Here is a 21,485-nt window from a genome sequence, read left to right on the forward strand (position 1 = left end):
GCTGAAAAGGCAGACAAGATATTCCAGGTGTCGGTTTGAGGCATATTTACCCACTGGGAGCGAACCACTTGCAGCCTTATCACTGTTACAAAGGAAACACTTGATTTTTCCTCTTTCAGTTTTCTTCCATCTCCTTCTTGCATCATGAGTTCCCAGTCATTTCTAGGTGTTACCATTTTGTCAGAACTAGGGCTTATCTGTGGGATCTTGTCACAACGAGCTTCATGACTTCTTTTTTTTATTATTATTTTTTATCTCAGTCACTGCTGTCATCATGTCTGTGGAGCTCCTGCGCTGCACAATTAACAGATTAGCAGTGCAGCTGTGACATATCCACATTATCCACGAGCTACATTCAGACACAGGAGGTCTTTTACAACATGCAGTTTCTTTCCATTCACTTTTATCCTGTTGTTTTAAAGGGGAATTTGAAGTCTTGGCAGAAAATGCTTCCCAACGAACAATAAAGAAGTTTAAGACTTTTGACTTAATAAAAATGAGGCTATTGTATCCTTTAAATAATAATAATTATTATCAATATAATAATATTTATTTATTCACTTAGGATAGATTATGGTTACCATGGTTACTGTTAGACATCTGAATGAATAAATAAATGGATAAATGAAAATAGATGGATAAAAAATGTTCAAACAAGTCAATAATTCTTCTCAACAAAGACGCTTGAGCTTTCAGATGAGAGAATTTATGGTAACACTTTACAATAATGGTACAAATTATATACTGAAGTAATGTGTAACTAATGATGAACTAATATATTTATTTATGAAGACTTTATCATTAATTCATGTTGCTCATCATGAACTAACAATGATCTCAACGATGATTCATGTGTTTACTTGATCCTTAATTGATAATTATTTAATAAACATTAGTTCACTGTTAATTCATCAATATGATGACATATTGGCCAGTTTAAATAGAAACATATTTATTTCCCTGCTACTGATTTCCCTTTAGTTTTTATTTATGCAGGACACAACCAAAGAAGTTCATTCAGGTTAACATTGATGTAAAAGCATTTTAGTGACGATTAATAAAGGTTTATTGTAGGTTTTTTGTTTGTTTTTTTTTGTTTTGTTGTTACTAAAGCAGCAATGTATTTGTTATAAAGCATTTCTTTAATATACCAGTGTCTTATCTTTATTAAATGTACTGCATCAATACAGTGATATTAAAACCCTAATAATCACTCCAAGCGCTTTTACATATCCATGTTACAAGTGAACTTATTTAAGTGTGTCTTGCTTTAGATAAAAATGAAAAAAAAAAAATAGGAGGGAATGAAATTATATATTTGTATCCAAACTGGCAAATTTGTTGACATATTGATGAATTAACAGTGAACTAATGTTCATTAATTGACTATCAATTAATGATCAAGTAATCACATGAATCAACATTGAGATCATTATTAGTTCATGACGAACAACAGATATTCATTATACAGTCTTAATAAATTAGTCCATTAGTTCATCATTAGTTACACATTACTTAAGTATGTGATTTGTACCATCATTGTAAAGTGTTACCGATTTCAGCTGAAAACATGCTGATCTAAAGTCAGACCAACTGAAAAATCTTTATATTTAATTTGGTTGTTATTTGGTTTTTAACTTTATTGTTTATGTATTATTGTTTTTACTGTATGGTAACCTGATGCAACAATTTCCTGCGGGATTATTAAAGTTCTCATCTCATCCCATCTTATCTTATCTTATCTTATCCTATCTTATCTTATCTTATCTTATCTTATCTTATCTTATCTTATCTTATCTCATCTCATCTCATCTCATCTCATCTCATCTCATCTCATCTCATCTCATCTCAAAATGCAGTTTATAACAGTAACATGTCACAAACATACATTATAAAAGAAATGTTTGATTAATTATATCAGTTTTGAGTTTAGGAAGGGCGGCGTGGTGATGTGAGCATGGTTTCTTCACAGTAAGAGGGTTGCAGGTTTGAGCCCTGGCTGGGAAGGGATTTGAACAATGGTTGAGTGGGCTTTCTTTGGGTACAGACCCCCCCTTCCCACCATCCAGAGACATGGATGATAGGTTGATCAGTCACTCCTACTTCACTTCAGGATCAAGTGTGACGGTAAATGTTTGTCTCTCTGTGTTGGCCCTGTGATGGACTGATGACTGTCCACGGTGTACTCTGCCTCTCTGCTTGTTGATCTCTGGTATCATTTCTAAATTAAACAACTTACCTGTGTGTTTATGAAAGGAATAAGACTGAACTGTGGTATGTTCCTCTCTCCCACGTTTCCAGTGGATTCAGGTTTATTTTTCCTCATCAGTCTGATAATTATTTTGGATGACGACAAATCAATGTTTGTTTTTTTGCAGTTTGTTGTAACTTTGTGGGAAAAAGAGGCTTGTAATGCTCTTTTACAAGTTTGACATTAATATGATAAGTGGTCCACTTGACAAAACTAGTCTGGAGTCCATCTGGACTCCATAATCTCCAAGACTGTGTGAAGTTTATGTGTCTGAATAGTTGTCCACATCATGGGCTGTATTTATGAAGAATCTCTCCTAATCTGCTGATTTAGGAGAAGCTAGTAGAAAAGTGGGCTTGTCAGCCTAGTTTTGGACCACCTGAGAGTATTTCACAAAGCATTTCAGCACTAAAACTATCTCTAAACCTGAAAATAGCCAGGAGTCACAAGGACTCCTCCAACGTGAAGAGTAAACCAGTGATGGCTGCTGGAGATAATCCACACAGCTGAAGCACTATTTGGGAGAACTTAAATGATGCTGAACTGCTTTACCAGTGTTACGGCTTGTGTTGAGGTCAGAAGTGGGAACGCTGCATTGTTTTCCATGCAGATGTGTTTCTCTTTTACCTCTGGCAGTGATGCCAGCAACAAAATTTCCCTCGATGACGTGCTTCCTTTCAGCGGCAAGATGAGACACAGCTGTTCATGTGTCCAGGTTGCCTTTCTTGTCTGTTTGCTTTTGGTAACATCAACCATGGTTATTGTTTTCTGATATTTGTGACACTTTTTATATGAATTGATTGTTAACAAGCTGCCAGACCTACAGTAACAAGAGGTTGCACATATAGCGACGTTTGTGTCTCCATAACTGTCTCATGTTGAAGCAGTGACACTCGCATCATGTGATAGAGAGCTGATCAATGTGTTGCACTTTGTTGATGTCTCTTTATGTTTGGAGCTGTGAAGACTGATGAATCATGGCTGAGATGTGATGAAATCTGCTGGATGTTTGTTTTCATTGAAAATCAAAAATAATTCTTAAAAAAAAGAGACATTTACGGTGTGTTCAAACCAAACGCGTTTTGAGTTTAAACAGCGGCAGGTTTACATGTAAAGTCTACGTGGAGGCGCGGCAAGGAGGCGTCAAGCTTTCTCGCGTTGCGTTTTGAGTGTTGGCGTGACGCGTGTCACCCGCCGAGAATTTAAAACGTTTTGTAAGCTAGATGAGCGTCAAAAGCCAGAGCTGGAAAATCTTTGTGGGGTGTCAACCAATCAGAGCGATCGGCTCGCAGCTCCTGGAGGATTTCTGCACCCAGACACGGAGCTGAGACGCCCTACGACAGCGTTCCTCATCGCTCGCTGACTCTTGACTTGCGGCTCGTGAAGCAGCCGCTGACTTTCTGAAAATGCATCTAAACAAGTCATAATGATCCTCAGCGCTGCAGTTCTCTCCACAAACAAGAGCTGCAGAAACTTTGCTGTCCTAATGGCCCTAACTGATCCTGTCAGAGTTGCCAGTGTTGGCTCATTTCAGCTGCACCGAACTCTACCAAAGAGCTGCTTCGTTGGTAGCTCCGTATATATAATGAAGAAGAAACATTCTGGAGGCATTATTGTATTTTCACCATATACTGTTGCATAAGAATGCCATTACTCAGTGCAATATATAGGATAATGATTCCTTGCTAAAAAGCTGAATGTTACTGATTTGGCAACGTTGCGGGATACGTAGCAGGGAAACGCTTTTTTTGTGGGGGGGGGGTTCTCTGCTGAGTGTGGTTCTTGTTGCATTAACATTAAGTGACTATCACTGCCCTACGACGGTGTTCTCTAGCTTTATTTATTAAATAAAGCCATGCTGCTCTTTCTACTGCACCGCCATCAAACTCTCCTCTCATTCTCGCCGTGTTTGCAGCTCGCTCCAGACAAACGGCAAATGCAGCAGGAGCGTCAGGAGTGTTTTGGGCGTTGGACACAAAAATGACAGTTTAGTGTCGAGTATCGAGCGTTTGGTCTGAACACACTGTTACGCAGCCCAACTCCTGCAGTAGGAATTTACCGACCTAAAACAACAACCTAAAAGAACCAAGAAAGCAACTCTCAGCAGCTTATCGGGAGCTCTTAGCTAAAAACTCTGCTACTGAGGAGTCCTCCTAGTGGTGAGACACGATTCTTTGTAAATACAGTCACACAGTCATTAAATAAACAAATGATACAATATAAGATCTAAAGCTACTTTTTTGGAGTTGGCGCTGCCATACAGAAGGACTCCAGAAGTCTTCCAGTCAGACTGACCTGATGTAGGAATCCCTCTCTGCAATCCAAAACAACATCTTCAAACATTTTTAACACACTTTTCAACAATGTGGAGGAAATGAAGCCCTCTGCTTCACCTCTTTAATACATTTTAACAAACAAAGCTGCATTATGCTTTAAGATGTTGTGGTTTTCAGGACCTGCCAGGATGAAGGGAAGTCTAGGATTACAGGAAATCTACACAAAGACCTACCATCGACAAACCCGGTCGATGTCCTGAAGCCTCACAGTGACCCAGTCAGAGCCTCACGCTGACAAATGAAAATTGCTCTAACTTGTAAGACATTTAACTCATAAAAGTTCTAGCTTTTACAAGCTGTTGGACTAAAGAAAGTGTCAAACATGTACGATCCTTCACAAGTAACCCTGAATAATGTTGTTATCGAATATAGCCAATCCCTGAAGATCCTGTTTTCAGCTTGTCTGGATTCCTTCAGCTCTCGTACCGCGGTGCTTGTTGGATCAGAGGCGAGTCAGAGGCAGATTGATTTTGACCCTGCACAGCCTCTGTACTTTTACACATGTCATGCATGACCCAAAAATCACAGAAAAACTGCATAATGTCCACACACACATATCCCTCATTGTGCCCAAAGTCTCTGAACTTTCTGAGGATATTCTAGTAATTAGGGCTGGGCGATATATCGAATATACTGGAGATATCGTTGCTAGCCCTCTGTGCGAATATAGAAAATGCCTATGTTCGTCATATTCGAGTATCCTGTTGTCGCTCAGGTGTTTTTAGCTGTGGGCGGGGTTTCCTCCCTCCTCCTCGACTCTGCACCGCTTTACACAGAGAGTTAAACCAAGCACACCTCGTTACGTACATAGCGTGAGCTACGTGCTACGTCATGAGAGGCAGCTTGTAGCCACTGTTGCCAACTTGGCGAATTTCTCGCTAAATCTGGCGACTTTTTTTGTGAAAAGCGACTTGCGACAAATCTAGCGACTTTTACTGGAGTTATTGGAGACTTTCCTGGTGTTTTGGCGACTGACTTTAAAGCGCATATTGTAAAGTTATTGTTATGAACGAGAGTCTCTCCCCGTCCTAAAGCACTCAGTCGCTCCGGCTGCAGCTGCAGCCAGTCAGAGGAGCAGAGAGGACACCTGCACGACTCCACCTACAGTCACAATGAACAGCCAAATCCGCCACTGATCCCGCTCTGGATTACAGAGTGTGTGACACAAGCATATTTATCTAGCTCGTCATGTCTCTAGAAAGTACAGAAAGGAGTGGGAATCAAACCCTGAATTAAAAACGGTCTGAAGCAGTTTATTGGAGACGATACGAGGACATTCTGCCTGGATTATAAGACTGATTTCTATGCTAAACTCTGCGATTAAAAAAAAGACGACAACTCAAAAACGTATCCATAAAGCAAAGCCTTATAATAGTTCATCATTTGAAAAGTCCCCCCTAGAGCACCTATTTTCATATGTTGCATTTATTACATCATGCAAAGGCACTTTATTTTGTTTTAAAATGACATGTTTCTGCCACTGCTTTAACTGTTCAATAAATATGGTTTTGATCAGTTTGCTTCGTTACAATTTCATCCTTTTGGCATGAATGTTTAAAATCAGCATATCTTAATGCAGTATGAACAATTATATTTTAATGGAGACACAAAATCATCTTACTGCTGTGATTGTATGCACCAAAGCATTAATTCAAGGCTAAGGTAAATATCGAGATATATATCGTATATCGTGACATGCCATAAAAATATCGGAATATTACTAAAAGGTCATATCGCCCAGCCCTACTAGTGATTATAGAATATTTCCAATTTTATATTGAGTATTGGTATAACATTATTCTAAAATTGTTCCACAACATTCAAAGTAAATCTTTTTCTTGTAAAATCTTCATGTAGACTAAACCTCTGCCTGTGTTTATGTATGAGGAACTTTTACTTTCCACAGTGTTACTGGGCTGTTGCCAGTTAACCTTATTAGTTGCAGCAGGTTCCTCCTGTTGTTGCCCCGTCTTAACATTTTAGACATGTTGCTGCCATCAGATCCAATATGAGCTAATAATTCTTTCTGGAATATGAGCGACTCAGCCACATTTGGTGTTTTCTGTGTTTTATCCTCATTAAAACGTTGATTTGTGAACTTTGCAAGCATTTTACATGACATTTCCAGCTGTTGGGACTGTATGAAATTTGCTTTTTACTTGTCTTACTTCAGCTTAGCAAATGTGTCGACTCATTAAATTTCTTTACATTTAAATTAACGCTAAGTTGTGACTAGAAAGTGTCTAAGTTGATGGCTTTAAGCATTTGATGCCTCATCCACATCAGGATTGTGTGGCTCTGTGTGGATGAAAGTCTTCCTCGTGGCGCAGCAGTAATTCAATTCAATTCAATTCAACTTTATTTATATAGCATCAAATCACGGCAATGCCATCTCAAGACGCTTTACAGACAGAGGGGAAAACATAATGAAGGCCAATTCATAATAGCCTATATAAGGAAACCAACAGATTGAGTTGAATCCAACTCAATCTCCCATCCTGAGCAAGCACACTGGCAACAGTGGGAAGGAAAAAACTCCCTTTTAACAGAAAGGAAACCTCCGGCAGAACCCGGCTCAGGACAGGCAGCCATCTGCCTCTGCTGTGTGGGGGGAAGAGGACAGAAAGACAACAGACAACAGGAACTGCTACTCCTGGCCAGGGAGACCTGCTGAGACAGGAGACATACATGTTAATGATGCAACACTGTTATGGGGGGGGGGGGGGTAAAAGAAAGAGATAAAGAGAAAAAGAAAGAAGCTCAGTGTATCAGGAAATGTCCCTCAGCAGTCTAAACCTATAGCAGCATAACTAAGGGATGCTAACCATCCCTAGCTATAGGACTTATCAAAAAGATAAGTCTTCAGCCTAGTCTTAAAGGTGGGGAGGGTGTCTGCTTCCCTAACACTAACTGGGAGCTTATTCCATAAGAGAGGGGCCTGATAACCAAAGGCTCTGCCTCCTGCTCGGCTCTTTGAGACTCTAGGAACCACAAGTAAGCCTGCAGTCTGCGAACGAAGTACTCTGCTTGGTATATAAGGAACAATGAGGTCTTTGATATATAGTGGTGTCTGGTTGTGGAGGGCTTTATATGTAAGGAGAAGGATTTTAAATTCTATTCTAGATTCAACAGGCAGCCAATGAAGAGAGGCTAAAACTGGAGAAATATGATCTCTCATGCTGGTTCTGGTCAGGACTCTGGCTGCAGAATTCTGGATCAGCTGAAGGCTTTTCAGGGCATATTTAGGACAGCCCAGTAATAGATAGTTACAGTAATCTAGTCTCGAAGTAACAAAAGCGTGAACCAGTTTTTCTGCATCACTCCGAGACAGAATGTCCCTAATTTTGGCTATATTACGTAAATGAAAGAAGGCTGTTTTAGTAACCTGCTTAATATGTGGACCAAAGGACAGGTCAGGGTCAAATATTACTCCAGTAAAAGATCTAAATGTGTAACACTGTGTGTTTATGTACCGAGTCCTATAATAGCCTGATGAACCTGATATATTTCCTAATATAGCGTAAGATCCAGCAAGCAGCGTTAGAAAGAAGAGAGAACTGATTGATGGAGGCTGTTTTATGACAATGTGCTCAGTGCAGTGTGAAGGCTGTGACTGAAATTCATGAGTTTTTCATGCAGCAGGGCCATTTTTCTTCTCTGTTTAGTTGCGGTCTCGAGGACAGCTGCCACTGATAGCTGCTGTTGGTCTTTTGTTTCAGTTGCTGATAATCACTTTAGCCTGCATTCGCTCTTGAGCAATGCTTGAACAAATCAATTCATAGTTTACCGAGGCTGTAACTCTCTTGGCTGATCACTCTGAATGAGAAAGCGGAGGCTTGAGTGATTGTTTTCAAGTGCCCATCTGCTTAAATAAAGTCTAGATTAGACCGACTGGACATGAAACTGAAGCATTTCTTCAAATGAATATGACAGACGAACCACAATGAGGTTATTGTGTTTAAATAATTCAAATATTTGCGTGTAGTTCTCTGTTAAATGTGCAGTGCTTTAACAACTGCAGGAAGCTCATTCCCACTTTATTGCAAATGGACTGCAGATTTCCTGCATGCTGCCCTGAGGACCAGGAGCTGCGGTTGAATTTCTCTCAGCTCAGTTGTTCCCTCAGCAGCATGCGTCTGAGGCTCTCATTAGCTTATCTGAAGTGTGAGAAAGCAGCAGAGATCTTGCAGAGATCAGCAGAGAATGGGGCCACAAAGGACACCCCTTATGCTTTTATACGGCATATGAAGAAGTGACCCCTGAACAAAAAAAACTGCTGTGTTAATATCTGACCCCCCTGCAACATTAGACTGTCTGAAAATGTTCCTGCTGAGTCGGCATGTCAGCAGCTAGTTGTACCTTTTATCTTACAGTTTGCTGAAAGAGATCCAGACCATAAAAAATGTCGAAAACTTCTTCCATTATTTCATTTTACATGTAATATTTAGCTTTTTGTTGCTGGCTTTGCTTTAGCTGCACGGTGCAGCTGTAGAGCAGCAATGTTCCTGTTTCTGATCGCAGCAGGGGGGGGGGGGGGGGGGGGGGGGGGGGGGGCTTACTCTGTGGAGTTTTCATGCTCTTCTCTTTCCCGCAGGGCTTTTCTGTGGATTCTCTCTCCCACCTCTTATCACACTTCATGCATGTTAGTTGAGTTTCACAGATGAAACGAACAGGGAATGTGAGTGGGTTTTTGGCTCAGCTTTCACCACACTTCTTGCAGCAGGGGAGCAGGTACTGGCTTCAGCTGCTGCAACCCTGAAAAAAAACCGGGAATCAATTAATTTACTTTCATTCTGATTTTAGGAGTTTAATAACCAGGGCAGCTGCGACTCAGCTGGCAGAGCTGATATCCAATATGTCCATCACACCAGTCTGATGAGTGTATCTGCCTTCTTTTACTGTGGAAGTCTCTTTTCCAGCACCTTCTCAAGGTGCTTTGCACATACTCATACAAACAGAGTCAATAACCTGTGTTTTCTGTAAATTTGTCTGAAGCACTTATAGAAATCTTGCAGCAATTAGAGTTTTGACAACATAACTGCAAAGTGGCCCCGACGCATCAGCGCTGCTGAAGTGTTTCCACCTGAAAAGGTCACTGGTGTTAAAGACACGTCACGAGGAGAAACAGTTACACCTCTGCTTGAATCTGCAGAGCAACACTTACAGTCTCATAGAGGAAAAAGTCAGACAGACTCAATGTTTGATGCTAAGCATTGGAAGAAAAAGGCCTCATGGCTCTGACGACACGACTCCCTTTTCACAGAAAGTAAAGACAATAAGGCTGACATCTTCTCGACATGTAACTTTGTGTAACTTATCCTCTTCTTCAGAGTGACCCTCTGGTGTGTTATGGCTGTGACGATATGCTCTCATCCCGATGCGATTTGATTCCAATTTTTTTCGGTGCTGTTTCGATTTTCATGATTGCTGATTTTTGTAGACTAAAACCAAATAAAAATGTACTAAACATTTTACGCTCGCCATTTTTCTTGATTTCAATGAGGAAAAAACAACATAGGCGCCACATCATTATTCTGCGGCTGTAACGCCCAAGAAGACTCCTAAAACGATCAATAAAAACTATAAAGATGACAAAATTTTATAATGGATTATTTATATTTATTTCAAAACCAAACAAACAATTTTTTAACAAAAAAAAAAAAAAAAAAAATCGATTTTAAAATTGTGAAGCAAAAAATCCCAATATTCAATTTTTTTTTTATTTGATTTTCCCACCCTTAGTATGTATATGACCAGGGCATCTGGTCAGGATGCCTCCTGGACCTCCCTGGTGAGGTTTTCCAGGTACGTCCCTCTGGGAGGAGACCCCTGGGAAGACCCAGGACACGCTGGAGGGATTACATCTCTCGGCTGCCTGGAAACGCCTCGGGATCCCCCCGCAGAGTTGGCAAATGTGGCTGGGGAGAGGGAAGTCTGGGCTTCCCTGCTTAGGCTGCTGCCCCCGCGGCCCGACCCCGGATAAGCGGCAGAAGGTGGATGGATGAATAGTTTGTATATGGCATGTATTAAGCAGAGCATACAGTCAGTCATCAGGACATGCTAGCAGGCTCAGATGTGGACGGATCAACATTTGCATTATCACAGATGTCCCTTTACGGAGGAAGAAAAAGGCATAACTATACCTCAGACAGTTTAGAAACATCACTAAGTTTTTATGTCACATTTCTTGGAGCACAGATGAGTTTAAAGACTAATAACTGCTGGAGTGGGACTTTCATGGGTAATACAAACAAGCCTTTATATTTAATGTTTAATAAAACAAACAATCCTGGTGTCAGACGTGTTTCATTAAACGTGATATGTGGTTGTTGTGAATATTTGCTTTCATAAAAACTAAAAAGAGCAGAGTTATTGTTACCAGAGAGGCCGGTAAATAATAAATTCTGCCTTTTGTTATTAACGTCATTCTTCTTTTGTTTATTTAATTAATGATTTATTGAGTTTGTTTATTGTTTCTAGTCAACAGCTAAACTTAAAAAAAATCATCTTAATGATTCATTTAAAGTATGTACAATAAACAATAACACTGCTTTTCTATTATACAATAATAATAGATAACAATAATAAGTAATAATAAATACAGGGTGTTACAGATGGGGACAAAATTGTTTAAATTCTTCGGTCAATGAAAGAAAAACTCACAAAGATCACAGAAATAACTTGAATCTGACTAAAGTACGTCTGTTTCATGAGTTTATTTTTTATATAATCCTGTTGAAGCGTGGTTGAAAAGCAATGTCTGACTCTCAGTGGTTAAATTTCATAGAATTTATTATCATTTTTGTCAGATTCAAGTTATTTCTGGGACCATTTTCAGTTTTTCTTTCATCAACTGAAGGGAAGCAACAATTTTGTCCACGTCTGAATGTGAGTTAATGTTATAAAAACTGATAAACAGGATCCGATCATATAAACCAGGTCAGTGGTTTTGTTTCTCTTTTCTGTAATTCTAGAGTTCAAATGGTTTTCTGATGAATTGATGATCTCATTAAAAAGTAATGCAGTCAAATCTTTTATTAATGATGTAAAATAATCTGTACTCACAGAAAGGAAGGATACCTGGCACAGAGGTCTCTATTAGGCCTTTATCTTTATTTTCTTGCAGTTATATTAAAAACTAGCTGCTTGTTTCCATTTCTTTCTTTTTTTTTAGCGAGGCTGATGGATAAAAATGGATCCTTTACGCTTAATCTCGATCTGAACTGCGTCTAGAAGCAGCTGACTGGAAGGCAGCTGCTACAGAAAACTCCAAACCACTTTATAATATCTCCAGTCCTTCCACTGCGCTGAATGTCACAGGTTGATAAACACTTTCAGAAATGATTTTATCCAACCTGCCGGCTCTGCTATCACCTGCCCGTCTCTCTGACCTCTGCGCCACTTTTGACAGCTGAGCGTCAAACCGAGAGCATTCCTGCTTTCTGCTCCTGCAGTCGGAAAGGTCGGCGACAGCTTATGTTGACCTCCTCTCCAGCTCTCACTTGATTTTTCTCATTTCCACGTCTTCCTGTCCCTCCTGCTGTACCCGGAGGGCCCAACACAGGAAGTTAATCTTCTTCATGACTCATTCCACGAGCAGGAAAGCTGGAAAGAAAGTGTTTTCTCGCTACAATGGGGACAAAACAGACGTAACAAAGATGAGATGTGAATATTGTAAGTTAACCTCGGGTCCTGCTGGTTTATGAAGCAATTTACATCAAAGAAAAGTTTGACTGAATGTCGCTGAAGCTCTGAGGCTTTTGCTCATTTAATCCCGAGCTTTTCCCAAACTCACATAATGTTTATTTTATTTCATTTATTCATGGTTCTGGGAAAACTCACATTTAATTAGAGATAACAAGACATTCCAGAAAATTCATGTTTAGTTTATGTGTCACAGGGAGCGCTGATGACATTATTCACCAAACGCACTTCACATGAACTGGTTGTGTTTCTCCAACCATAGCGAGCACGAACCAGTGCAACCATTAAACAGAAATTACTGAGATGCTATGCGTGCTCGGTGCTGATAATCATACGCCTCTGTGGAAACACTCCCACATTTTACAGTAAAAATGGTTTTGATAAGAGTTGGAAACCCTTCTAGCAATGCAGTAGAAACATTTTATAATGAGAGGTGAGCTTTATCCTGGAAGGATCTGCACTCCAGAACAACCGCTCAGCATGTTCACGTGTCAGATTACAATATGAAAACAATGCAGCAGTCTAAAAGGGGTCTGCTGGTTGCAGCCTGTTGCTTCACTCAGCTTCTTCTTCACTTTCATCTCATGCTGTTCCTGTTCAGTCACAAGCTGTCAATGTTTGCTCCTTAAATTTACAGCACATTTAAATACAGCCAAAGTGCCTCACAAAACAGAAAAAACTGATAAAATATAGCACGTATAGAAACATAAAACTTAGGACGATTAAACGATAAAACATAATAATAATAATAATAAAAATACAAAGTATGAAATGGTATAAAACAGTATAAAAAAAACCAAGGTGTACCCCAAAAGTTAGTTTAAATGACGAAAGGCCGAGAAAAAAGATGAGTTTTCAGTCTGGACTGAAACGGACCAACAGACTGAGCTCTGAATGATTTACTGAACCGTTTCCACCACAACAGTTCATCTGCAGAGACTCTGGTTTCTTGTGCACATAACATCATTATGTTTTGTCAACAAAATAATAGTTATAATAATAGATATCACCACTCAGGAGCTTAAGGGCTTTGGTGATAAATACGTGGCTGAACGACATCATTCTGACCTGCAACCTAATATGTTTCTGGGTATTTCTGAAATTTAATGAGAACACAGAAAAAAAAACTGTTTACATCTCATTGTTCACTGGGTTTTACCAGGTTATGTCATTCTGTAATGATTCTCCTCACATTCAAAGGCAAGTTTAGCACATTTCATGTACAAGACAATTCAAAATGCTTTACATAAAAACATTACAGCGTTATAGCAAGGGGCAGAGAGCATTAAAAACAAACAACTAGGTCTGGGCAATTAATCGGATTTTAATCTCAGTTACGATCTGAGTTTTCAACGATGATAAAAATAAAAGGGTGTGATTATTTTTCTCTCTGCAGTTTCCTCTCCTGCTGTCTTCAGCTGCTAATCGAGCGGCTCTGGCGTTGCAGCGCTGTGCTGTAAACTCCTCCCACAGCCGCTTTGCTTTCATTCAGACACTGTTGCCAACTTGGCGACTTTCTCGCTAAATCTGGCGACTTTTTTTTGTTAAAAGCGACAAATCTATCAACTTTTACTGGAGTTATTAGAGACTTTTCTGGTGTTTTGGCGACTGGCTTGAAGACACATATTGTTCTGCAGTTACTGTAAGGAAGGAGCAGCGGGAGCCTCTCCCATCCTAAAGCACTCCCAGGCGGCCAGTCTCAGTCGGCTCCGGCTGCAGGTCAATGTAGAATAACTGCAGTAGGTTGTGGAAGTTCACCTAAACATAGTTTATTTAGTTTTATATTGTCAGTGACAACTGGCTGCATTACTTTCCTTTACATAGTTCGGTAAGTTAAACACTGTAATATCCCTCCGTTACGGGGCGTTACCATAGCAACGTATTAACCAGCTGGTTCAGATCAGCCGTCTTTTAACAGGTGAACGAGAGAAACGCGCTGCAGCCTGACAGTGGTTGTTTGGCATAAAACATACATCCAGGCCAACATAAAATAGTTCCTATACTTTAACATATTCAGCAAGTGTTGTAAAAAATAAATACAAATTTATTATAAAATGTTTACTGTGACCATGGTAACAGCGGATTAAAGAACATTAAATGGATTAAATGGATTTAAATGCATTAAATGGTTATAATGCATGACACGGAGTGGAGAACACCACGACGTGCAGCATTGTTTAAAAATACTGGATAATTGTGTTAAATAATCGAGATCTCAATTTCAGTTAAAATAATTGTTATAATTTTTGTCATAATCAAGCAGCTCTACAAACAAATACACAAGAAAAGTAAAGAAAAGGGATTAAATAAAAAGAGAGGGAATTAAAATGCCAGTGTGAGGAATTAACAGTTACTTTGATAAAAAGCAGCAAAAAAAAAAAAAGTTTTTAAACTTGATTTAAAGTAGCAGCGAGTTTCAGCAGACCGGCAAGTTTCTGGGAGTTTGTTCCACACGCCAGGAGCATAAAAACTGAACGCTGCCTCCATGTTTGCTTCTGACTCTGGGAACAGAAAGTAGACCTGATCCGGCTGACCTGAGGGATCTGGCTGCTTCATAACAAACCAGAAGGTCCGCAATGTATTCTGGTCCTAAACCAATAAGTGCTTTATGGACGAACTGCAAGAGTTTGGCAGACAGGAAGCCAGAGTTAAGATCTAAGGACTGGACTTATGATCCACTTTCTTGGTCTTTGCGAGGACTCAAGCAGCAGCGTTCTGGACAACCTGCAGCTGTCTGATGGACTTTTTAGGGAGACCTGTAAGGACAGCGTTACAGACGTCTTGTCTACTAAAGATAAACGAATAGACAAGTTTTTCTACATCCTGCTGAGACGTCAGTCCTTTAATCCTCGATATGTTCTGTAAGTTATAGAAGGCGACTTTACATCTGTCTTAATGTAATGCTGAAGTTCAGGTTTGAGTCCATCCCTACACCGAGATTTCTGGCTTTTGTCGTTAGTTTTTAACGTAGCCGTCTGAAGCTGCTTGATGACTTTTAATCTCTGAAGAATTTGATTTCAGCTTTATCTCAGTTAAACTGAAGGGATTTCTGTCAGTCTTTAGTTTGATCAAAGTTTGGATCGGACTAAAGTCTCCTTGTGAGATGGTTATGTTACGGGTCTCAGGGCTGAAGACCACAGTAACAGAGATGTTTCCTGTATTTAAGCAGGTGAAAGAGGGAAGTAAGACCACGGCGCATCTTGTGCTCTCTCTCTCAGATCACGTCTGAATTTATTAAACATGTTTCACAAACATCAGCATTTTCATTTCAGCTTGTTTGAACTCAACTCAAAGATATCACTAGCTGTGTTCCTAAAATCCCTTTAGACAGATTCACTGTTTCACACTATTCTCCATGGACAGTTCTTAAGATACACACATCTGCATTGTCATGTATTCACAAAATAATTCTGGTACATAAAGTAACAATTTTATATAACAGTCTTTTACTGGATTAGCACCACAAAATAAAATGTGTAATTTCTCTCAGCATCAAGCAAAATAAAACATATCTCTTCGCTGTAAATATACAGACCACTGAAATGAACAATGTTGCACATTTATGTCAATCATTAAACATTTTTCCCAAAACATTACAAGTTCAACATTCCTTCATAACTTTCAGAATAACCTTGGTATAATAGCATAAACATATGGCTATTTTCCATTCAAGATGCCTAAACACTGGCTGTAACAATTATTTTATGTAAACTGGAGTCGTTAAAATCCACCAAACGGCTGTCTCACTCGTGTAACTATGGCGCGGGCGGCACAAAATGGCGGCCACTCGTGAGAACTTACTCAAAAGTTGGTTTTACGTATGACAAAACGATGTTAAACCACATTAAATACATTAGAATCCACCAGAATAACTCCAGGTTCCGTATCAAAATTACAGATGGTTGCTACATGTTTTACTGACCTGTATTTAAGCAGGTGAAAGAGGGAAGTAAGACCACGGTGCATCTTGTGCTCTCTCTCTCAGATCACGTCTGAATAGCACCGGAAGCGTCCGTCCCTTTTATCGCTCCCAGCGCAACGAGAGAAAAGAAACGTTCCGCCCCCCCCCCCCCCCCATTTTCACATTAAAAAAAAAATACTTCAGTCAAAATAAATCACACAGTTTACAAATAAAAATCACAAATGTGGTCACCCTATTTTAAGTGTGCCACAGTTATGTAGATTTGTCTGTCATCAGACTATGTGACTATGGTAACATATTTAGTTGTTTTTCATAACTTAAGCGAGTGGGAGGTCAAGGGCAACTTTATTTATACGGCACATTTCCAAACAGTAACACTGCTCCCAAAGTGCTGAACAATATAAAAAACCACACACAGAAAACAGTACAGTAACACACGATTGTAACCACGAATTTAAAAATCGATAAACAAATTGAACTTAAGTTAATAAAGAGTCTCTGTTAGCCTGAGTTGAACGCTTGTGCAAAGAAATATGTTTTCAGCAAAGACTTAAAACTGTCAACAGAAGCTTGTATGTGCAAAGGGAGATTGTTCCAGAGTTTTGGGCCTGCCACAGAAAAGACTCCGTCTCCTCGTGTCTTTAATCTGGACCTGGGACAATGCAAGAGGAGCTGATCAGCTGATCTCAGAGATCTGCCTCGGTTGTGCAAAATAAGCAATTCACTCAAGTAAGAAGGTGCCAAGTTGTGCAGAGATTTGAAAACAAACAAACAAAAGTTTGAATTGAATTCTAAAAGCAACAGGAAGCCAATGAAGGGAGGACGGTACAGGAGTGATGTGTTCCTGACGTCTTTTCCCAGTAAGAAATCGCGCTGCTGCATTTTGAACGAGCTGTAGTCTGTGGACAGAAGATTGGGCGAGGCTGTAATATAGAGTTACAATAGTTCAGGCGTGATGTTATTAAAGCATGAACTACTTTTTCTTTGTGATTTGATGGGAACTACTGTTTTACTTTAGATATAAGTCTAAGCTGGAAGAAGCTAGAGAGCATGTAGATGTTGAACAGCAGCAGTGGCCCCGAGACGGAGCCTTGGGGGGTTTTGTGGCTTTGAGTCAACCAACACTAAAATCTGTTGCATATTCAGTGTCGGCTTCTTCAGGACTTGCAACATTTCTTTAGGGGGAAAAAGATATTAAATGAGTTACTATTAGAAGTTGCTTTAAATGTGAGGTTACTTTATTATTTCGGCTCCGTCTTCTTCTCTGTAACTCGTGCCAAAAGGTCAGGTCACCATTACAGCAGTATGTTAAAACCCCCTTTGTGTAAAATGGGTTCAGTATCTTGAACTGTTCTCCTTGTAATGAGATATTGGGGAAATTTGACATCTTATATGTTTTAACAAGATAACTTTCTGGTTTTAACAAGAAAAGCCAAGCCGCACATCTTTCTGTGTGTGCTGCAGAGCATGAAGAAACAATGAATTAACGACTAACAAATGGACCTTTCTTCATCAGTTTGGGCAGACAGGTAGCAACATCAAGACAAGCAGAAGCCTTTTTGTAGCTCTATGGCGAAATGATGGCTGTGAATTCAGTTTTTATCCACCGTTGCTGAAAAACTTACAAAACAAGAGCAGAGAAACAAAGAAAGTCGCTTGAACTGTTTCTGAATTTTTCTTTTACTTAATAATGTGCTCAAACTTCTGAGAAATCAGGCTCTTATTTGTCCCTTTTCACACTTTAACACTTCTATAAAAACAGAGAATATTTTTGCATCGCCAAATTTAGTCTCATTAAAAGAGGAAACATTCTTCTTGTGTGCCGCAGTGTGTCAACGCACTCTTCCTGACATCATGGCCCAGACCACTCGGAAAGTTTCCCCATTAATCTCACTTTGTTGATGCAAAAACACAGCTTGCTTCATTTCCTTTAAACATCCATCAGACTAAGTGACATCTTGAAAAGATTTAATGGCCTTCCAGCCGCATCACGTCTCAATGAGTAAACAAATCTATCAACACTTGTCATTTCCTGTTGCTGTAAAATCACACAGATAGGTGTTTAAAAATAGCCGCGAGGCTACATGTGCATAATTGACGGCGCGCTGCCGACTGGCAGCTGCGGCTATTATTACACACTAATCTATATCTTGGCTACCAGAATGATGTTGAGGTTGGTTTTATTCCTGTCCAAAGTCTAGGCTTTTTAGTTAGACGATGCGGTTTATAAAATCTGGCAGGGTTAGGGTTAGGGTTATGTCCACATTCGGGGACACGTTTTATGCATGCGATGTTGCTGCAACCCCTCACACACACAACAAAGACGACGTTCCTTTTACCTGTTTCTGTAGCAGTTTTTAACTAGTTTCTCCTTAAAATTTACTGCAACCTTCATGATAAAGAACTTCAAAAACCACCAAGTTGACCAAAGGGCTGAATGTAACATATCTTTAAAAATAAAAACATTTTATAGAAACACATGTAGAGATAATTAAAACCAACTTAAATCAGAGCAGAATGTCACATCCTGTTGTCCAGAGGGCCCAAGTGAAAAAAAGGGTTTTAAGACAAGTGTCATGGTTTTTCCCAGCAGTTCCTGAAGGCATCCTCCAGGGCTGATTTGCTGATGCTTTCCACCTGTGCCTCTCTCTACTTAAGCAGCAAGCCCAGGACGCCTGGTTGCCAGATCATCAGAGATTCTGTTTGCCTCCAGCCTGCAAACCAATCTTCTCTTCTTCTTTGGATTCCTGCTCTTTGTCCCGAGTACCTGCCTGGCCCAGCGTTTCCCTGATCTCTTCTCTCGTGAGTCCACAAGGTATTTGACCTTGGGCTGTTTTTTGGATTTTGATTCTGGACTTACTCTCATTCGTCTCTGGTGAGAAGATTACTTGTTCTACCTGGACATTATTTCTCCCTGGAGTCTCATTCCCTGTGTGCACTAACGCCCCTTCAGCTGCACCCATTGTGGATCAACCTGAAGTTAATTCTGGTTCCGCTGGAATTGGCTTCCTGCTTCCTGACTCCAGCAATTGTCAAAATCTTTAACCTGAATCTGAGGTCTTCTGATTCTTCTGAGTCGTCACGAGACTGAAAAACAGGAGGTGTGAATCAGGAAGCCAGTCCAGTTTAGGTCCTGCCCTGCAGCGGCGTCCTCTCAGCTTCTGACTTGTCTTGGCCTCACTCGGGAGGACTGGGTCGGCCAATCTGGAGACAAGATTTGTTGTGATTTTCAGTGGTAGCAGTTTCCGCTTCAGAGCCATCATAGTATCAGGGTGGTGGAGGTATTCAGAAAATTTAAAAGCAAATAAAAATCAATTCAAAATGGATCCTAAAGTGCATCGGCAGCCAGCGGGGAGGAAATAAACCTGGTCGATGAGCAGCTGCATTTTGTACTCACAACTTACATTTGTCCTTTTTAGACAATTCATTAAGAGTAAAAAAATATTCCCAGATCTGTTTTTCTTCCACGGTTTTCTACTGTGATGCAGCTTCCATCATGGCCTCTGTGTGATGTCGCCAAAAGTTGTGGCTCTTAACAAGGAGAGTCGATGTGTTAATCTCTGACCTTCAAGTGAGACTTGGATAGAAAAAAACACATTTGGCCCGTATTTCTGTCCATGTTTGGCCCTAACTTACAGCACTGACTCCATGCGAGTGTGGCTGCCAATAGAAAGCCATATAACCACCACATCGGGCACACAAGGAAAACGCTGTAATCTACGTCCAGGCCGGCTCCTGTTTGGACCAAACAACCACATAACATTTGCTGTGATCCACGTCCAAACCAGCAACTGACTTCTGACCCCAAAGTCAGATGACAACCCGACTAAAGTAGCCCAGATTAGACCTGAGAGTGTCTCCTGTCTGCGGAGGTGATTTGTCAGGACAGGCTTTGCTTTACTTCACTCTGTTTACATTTAGGACTTAACCTAAAACATGGTCAGGATTAAGTCTGCTACACGCTCCACGAGAAGTAAGAACTCGTTCCCTGTGGGGCTCCAAGACCTATCGTGTGATTGGTTGGACGTTTGAGGTGGGCGTGGTTAGCACAAAGAAGCTGCCGTTTTCAGGTTTTTGCTGTTGCAGGTAAAACAGATTGTTTTGATAAAACAGCTGGTCGAGGTGGTGAGAAAGTACGAACATTTTTACATGTAGCATTAAAACACACAGTCACGTGCACAACCAGACCTGCCGCCAAAAGTTTCTCATTAATATGAAATAACAGGGTTCAATGTACATAAAAGCGAACATCGCTGTCCGCAGTGATCCCACTGCAGACGAAGCTTTTCATGGAGGATGAATGGACCGGGAAGACCTAACATAATTGATTTTTCTTGTTCTTGCAGCTCGAGAGCAGGAACAAAGTTCCCGCTCCTTGTGGAGGATGTAGCAAGCTGAAGTGTTCACGTAGCTACTTGGTTGGGTTTAGAATGAAATATAAAACTTCATGTGATGTCACTGTGTTTCAGCGGCGCCATGTTTAGGACCGTCCTGAGACCGGACTGAATACCAACAATCATCTGAGAAGATTATCTGGTGCGTCCAGATAATCAGGATTTTATCAGATTGCTTCGTATCAGTTATATTCATACTGTCTTGTACCCCTTTCTGGCTGGAAAACTTCTGCTTTCCATGAGTTTTTAGGCCAAAACAGACTAAATGTCTTCCCTGTGTTATAATTTTCCCGTAAATCTCCGTATTATAATCAAAATAAATCAAAATTTCCAACATCCACCTATGTGGTTCACACTGGGTAGTGAAGAATTCTCCTTATTTTCAAATGGTAAATGGACTTGTACTTCTATAGCGCTTTTCTAGTCATACAGACCACTCAAAGCGCTGTACACTTCTGGTCACATTCACCCATTCACACACACTCATTCTACACACTTACACCCCGATAGGCACATCGGGGGGCGGTTTGGGGTTCAGTGTCTTGCCCTAGGACACTTCGGCATTTCAGGGGAAGCCTGGAATCGATCCCTCAACTTACCCGTTGAAGGACAACTGCTCTTCCTCCTGAGCTACAGCTGCCCCTGTCAATGCAGAACTTGACAGCTATGTTTAATCAAAACTAAATAAAATAAACGCCCCCTCTGCTACTTTTTATGGCTGTTTTTTGTAAATAAATATTTAACAAGGTAAAAGAGACGCAAACATAACTTTTCTCACAGTTTTTACCGCCTCAAAAGCTGGTAAAGTAATGAAGAACGACTGAACCGGTCTGAAAACAGATCTGGTACAGAGTCAGCTGATGTCTGAGATACAGCCA

The 21,485-nt window shown here is 40.3% G+C and overlaps 1 protein-coding gene across 1 annotated transcript in view; it reads left to right on the top strand.

Annotated features, from left to right (window-relative positions):
- Positions 1–21,485, top strand: part of tacr1a (tachykinin receptor 1a) — a gene marked incomplete at both ends in the record, with an annotated part of 98,955 nt that overhangs the window by 1,123 nt on the left and 76,347 nt on the right. The gene's annotated exons all lie outside the window — the stretch shown is intronic.

This window comes from Telmatherina bonti, assembly GCF_933228915.1.
Source record: "Telmatherina bonti genome assembly, chromosome: 13".
Taxonomy (NCBI): domain Eukaryota; kingdom Metazoa; phylum Chordata; class Actinopteri; order Atheriniformes; family Telmatherinidae; genus Telmatherina; species Telmatherina bonti.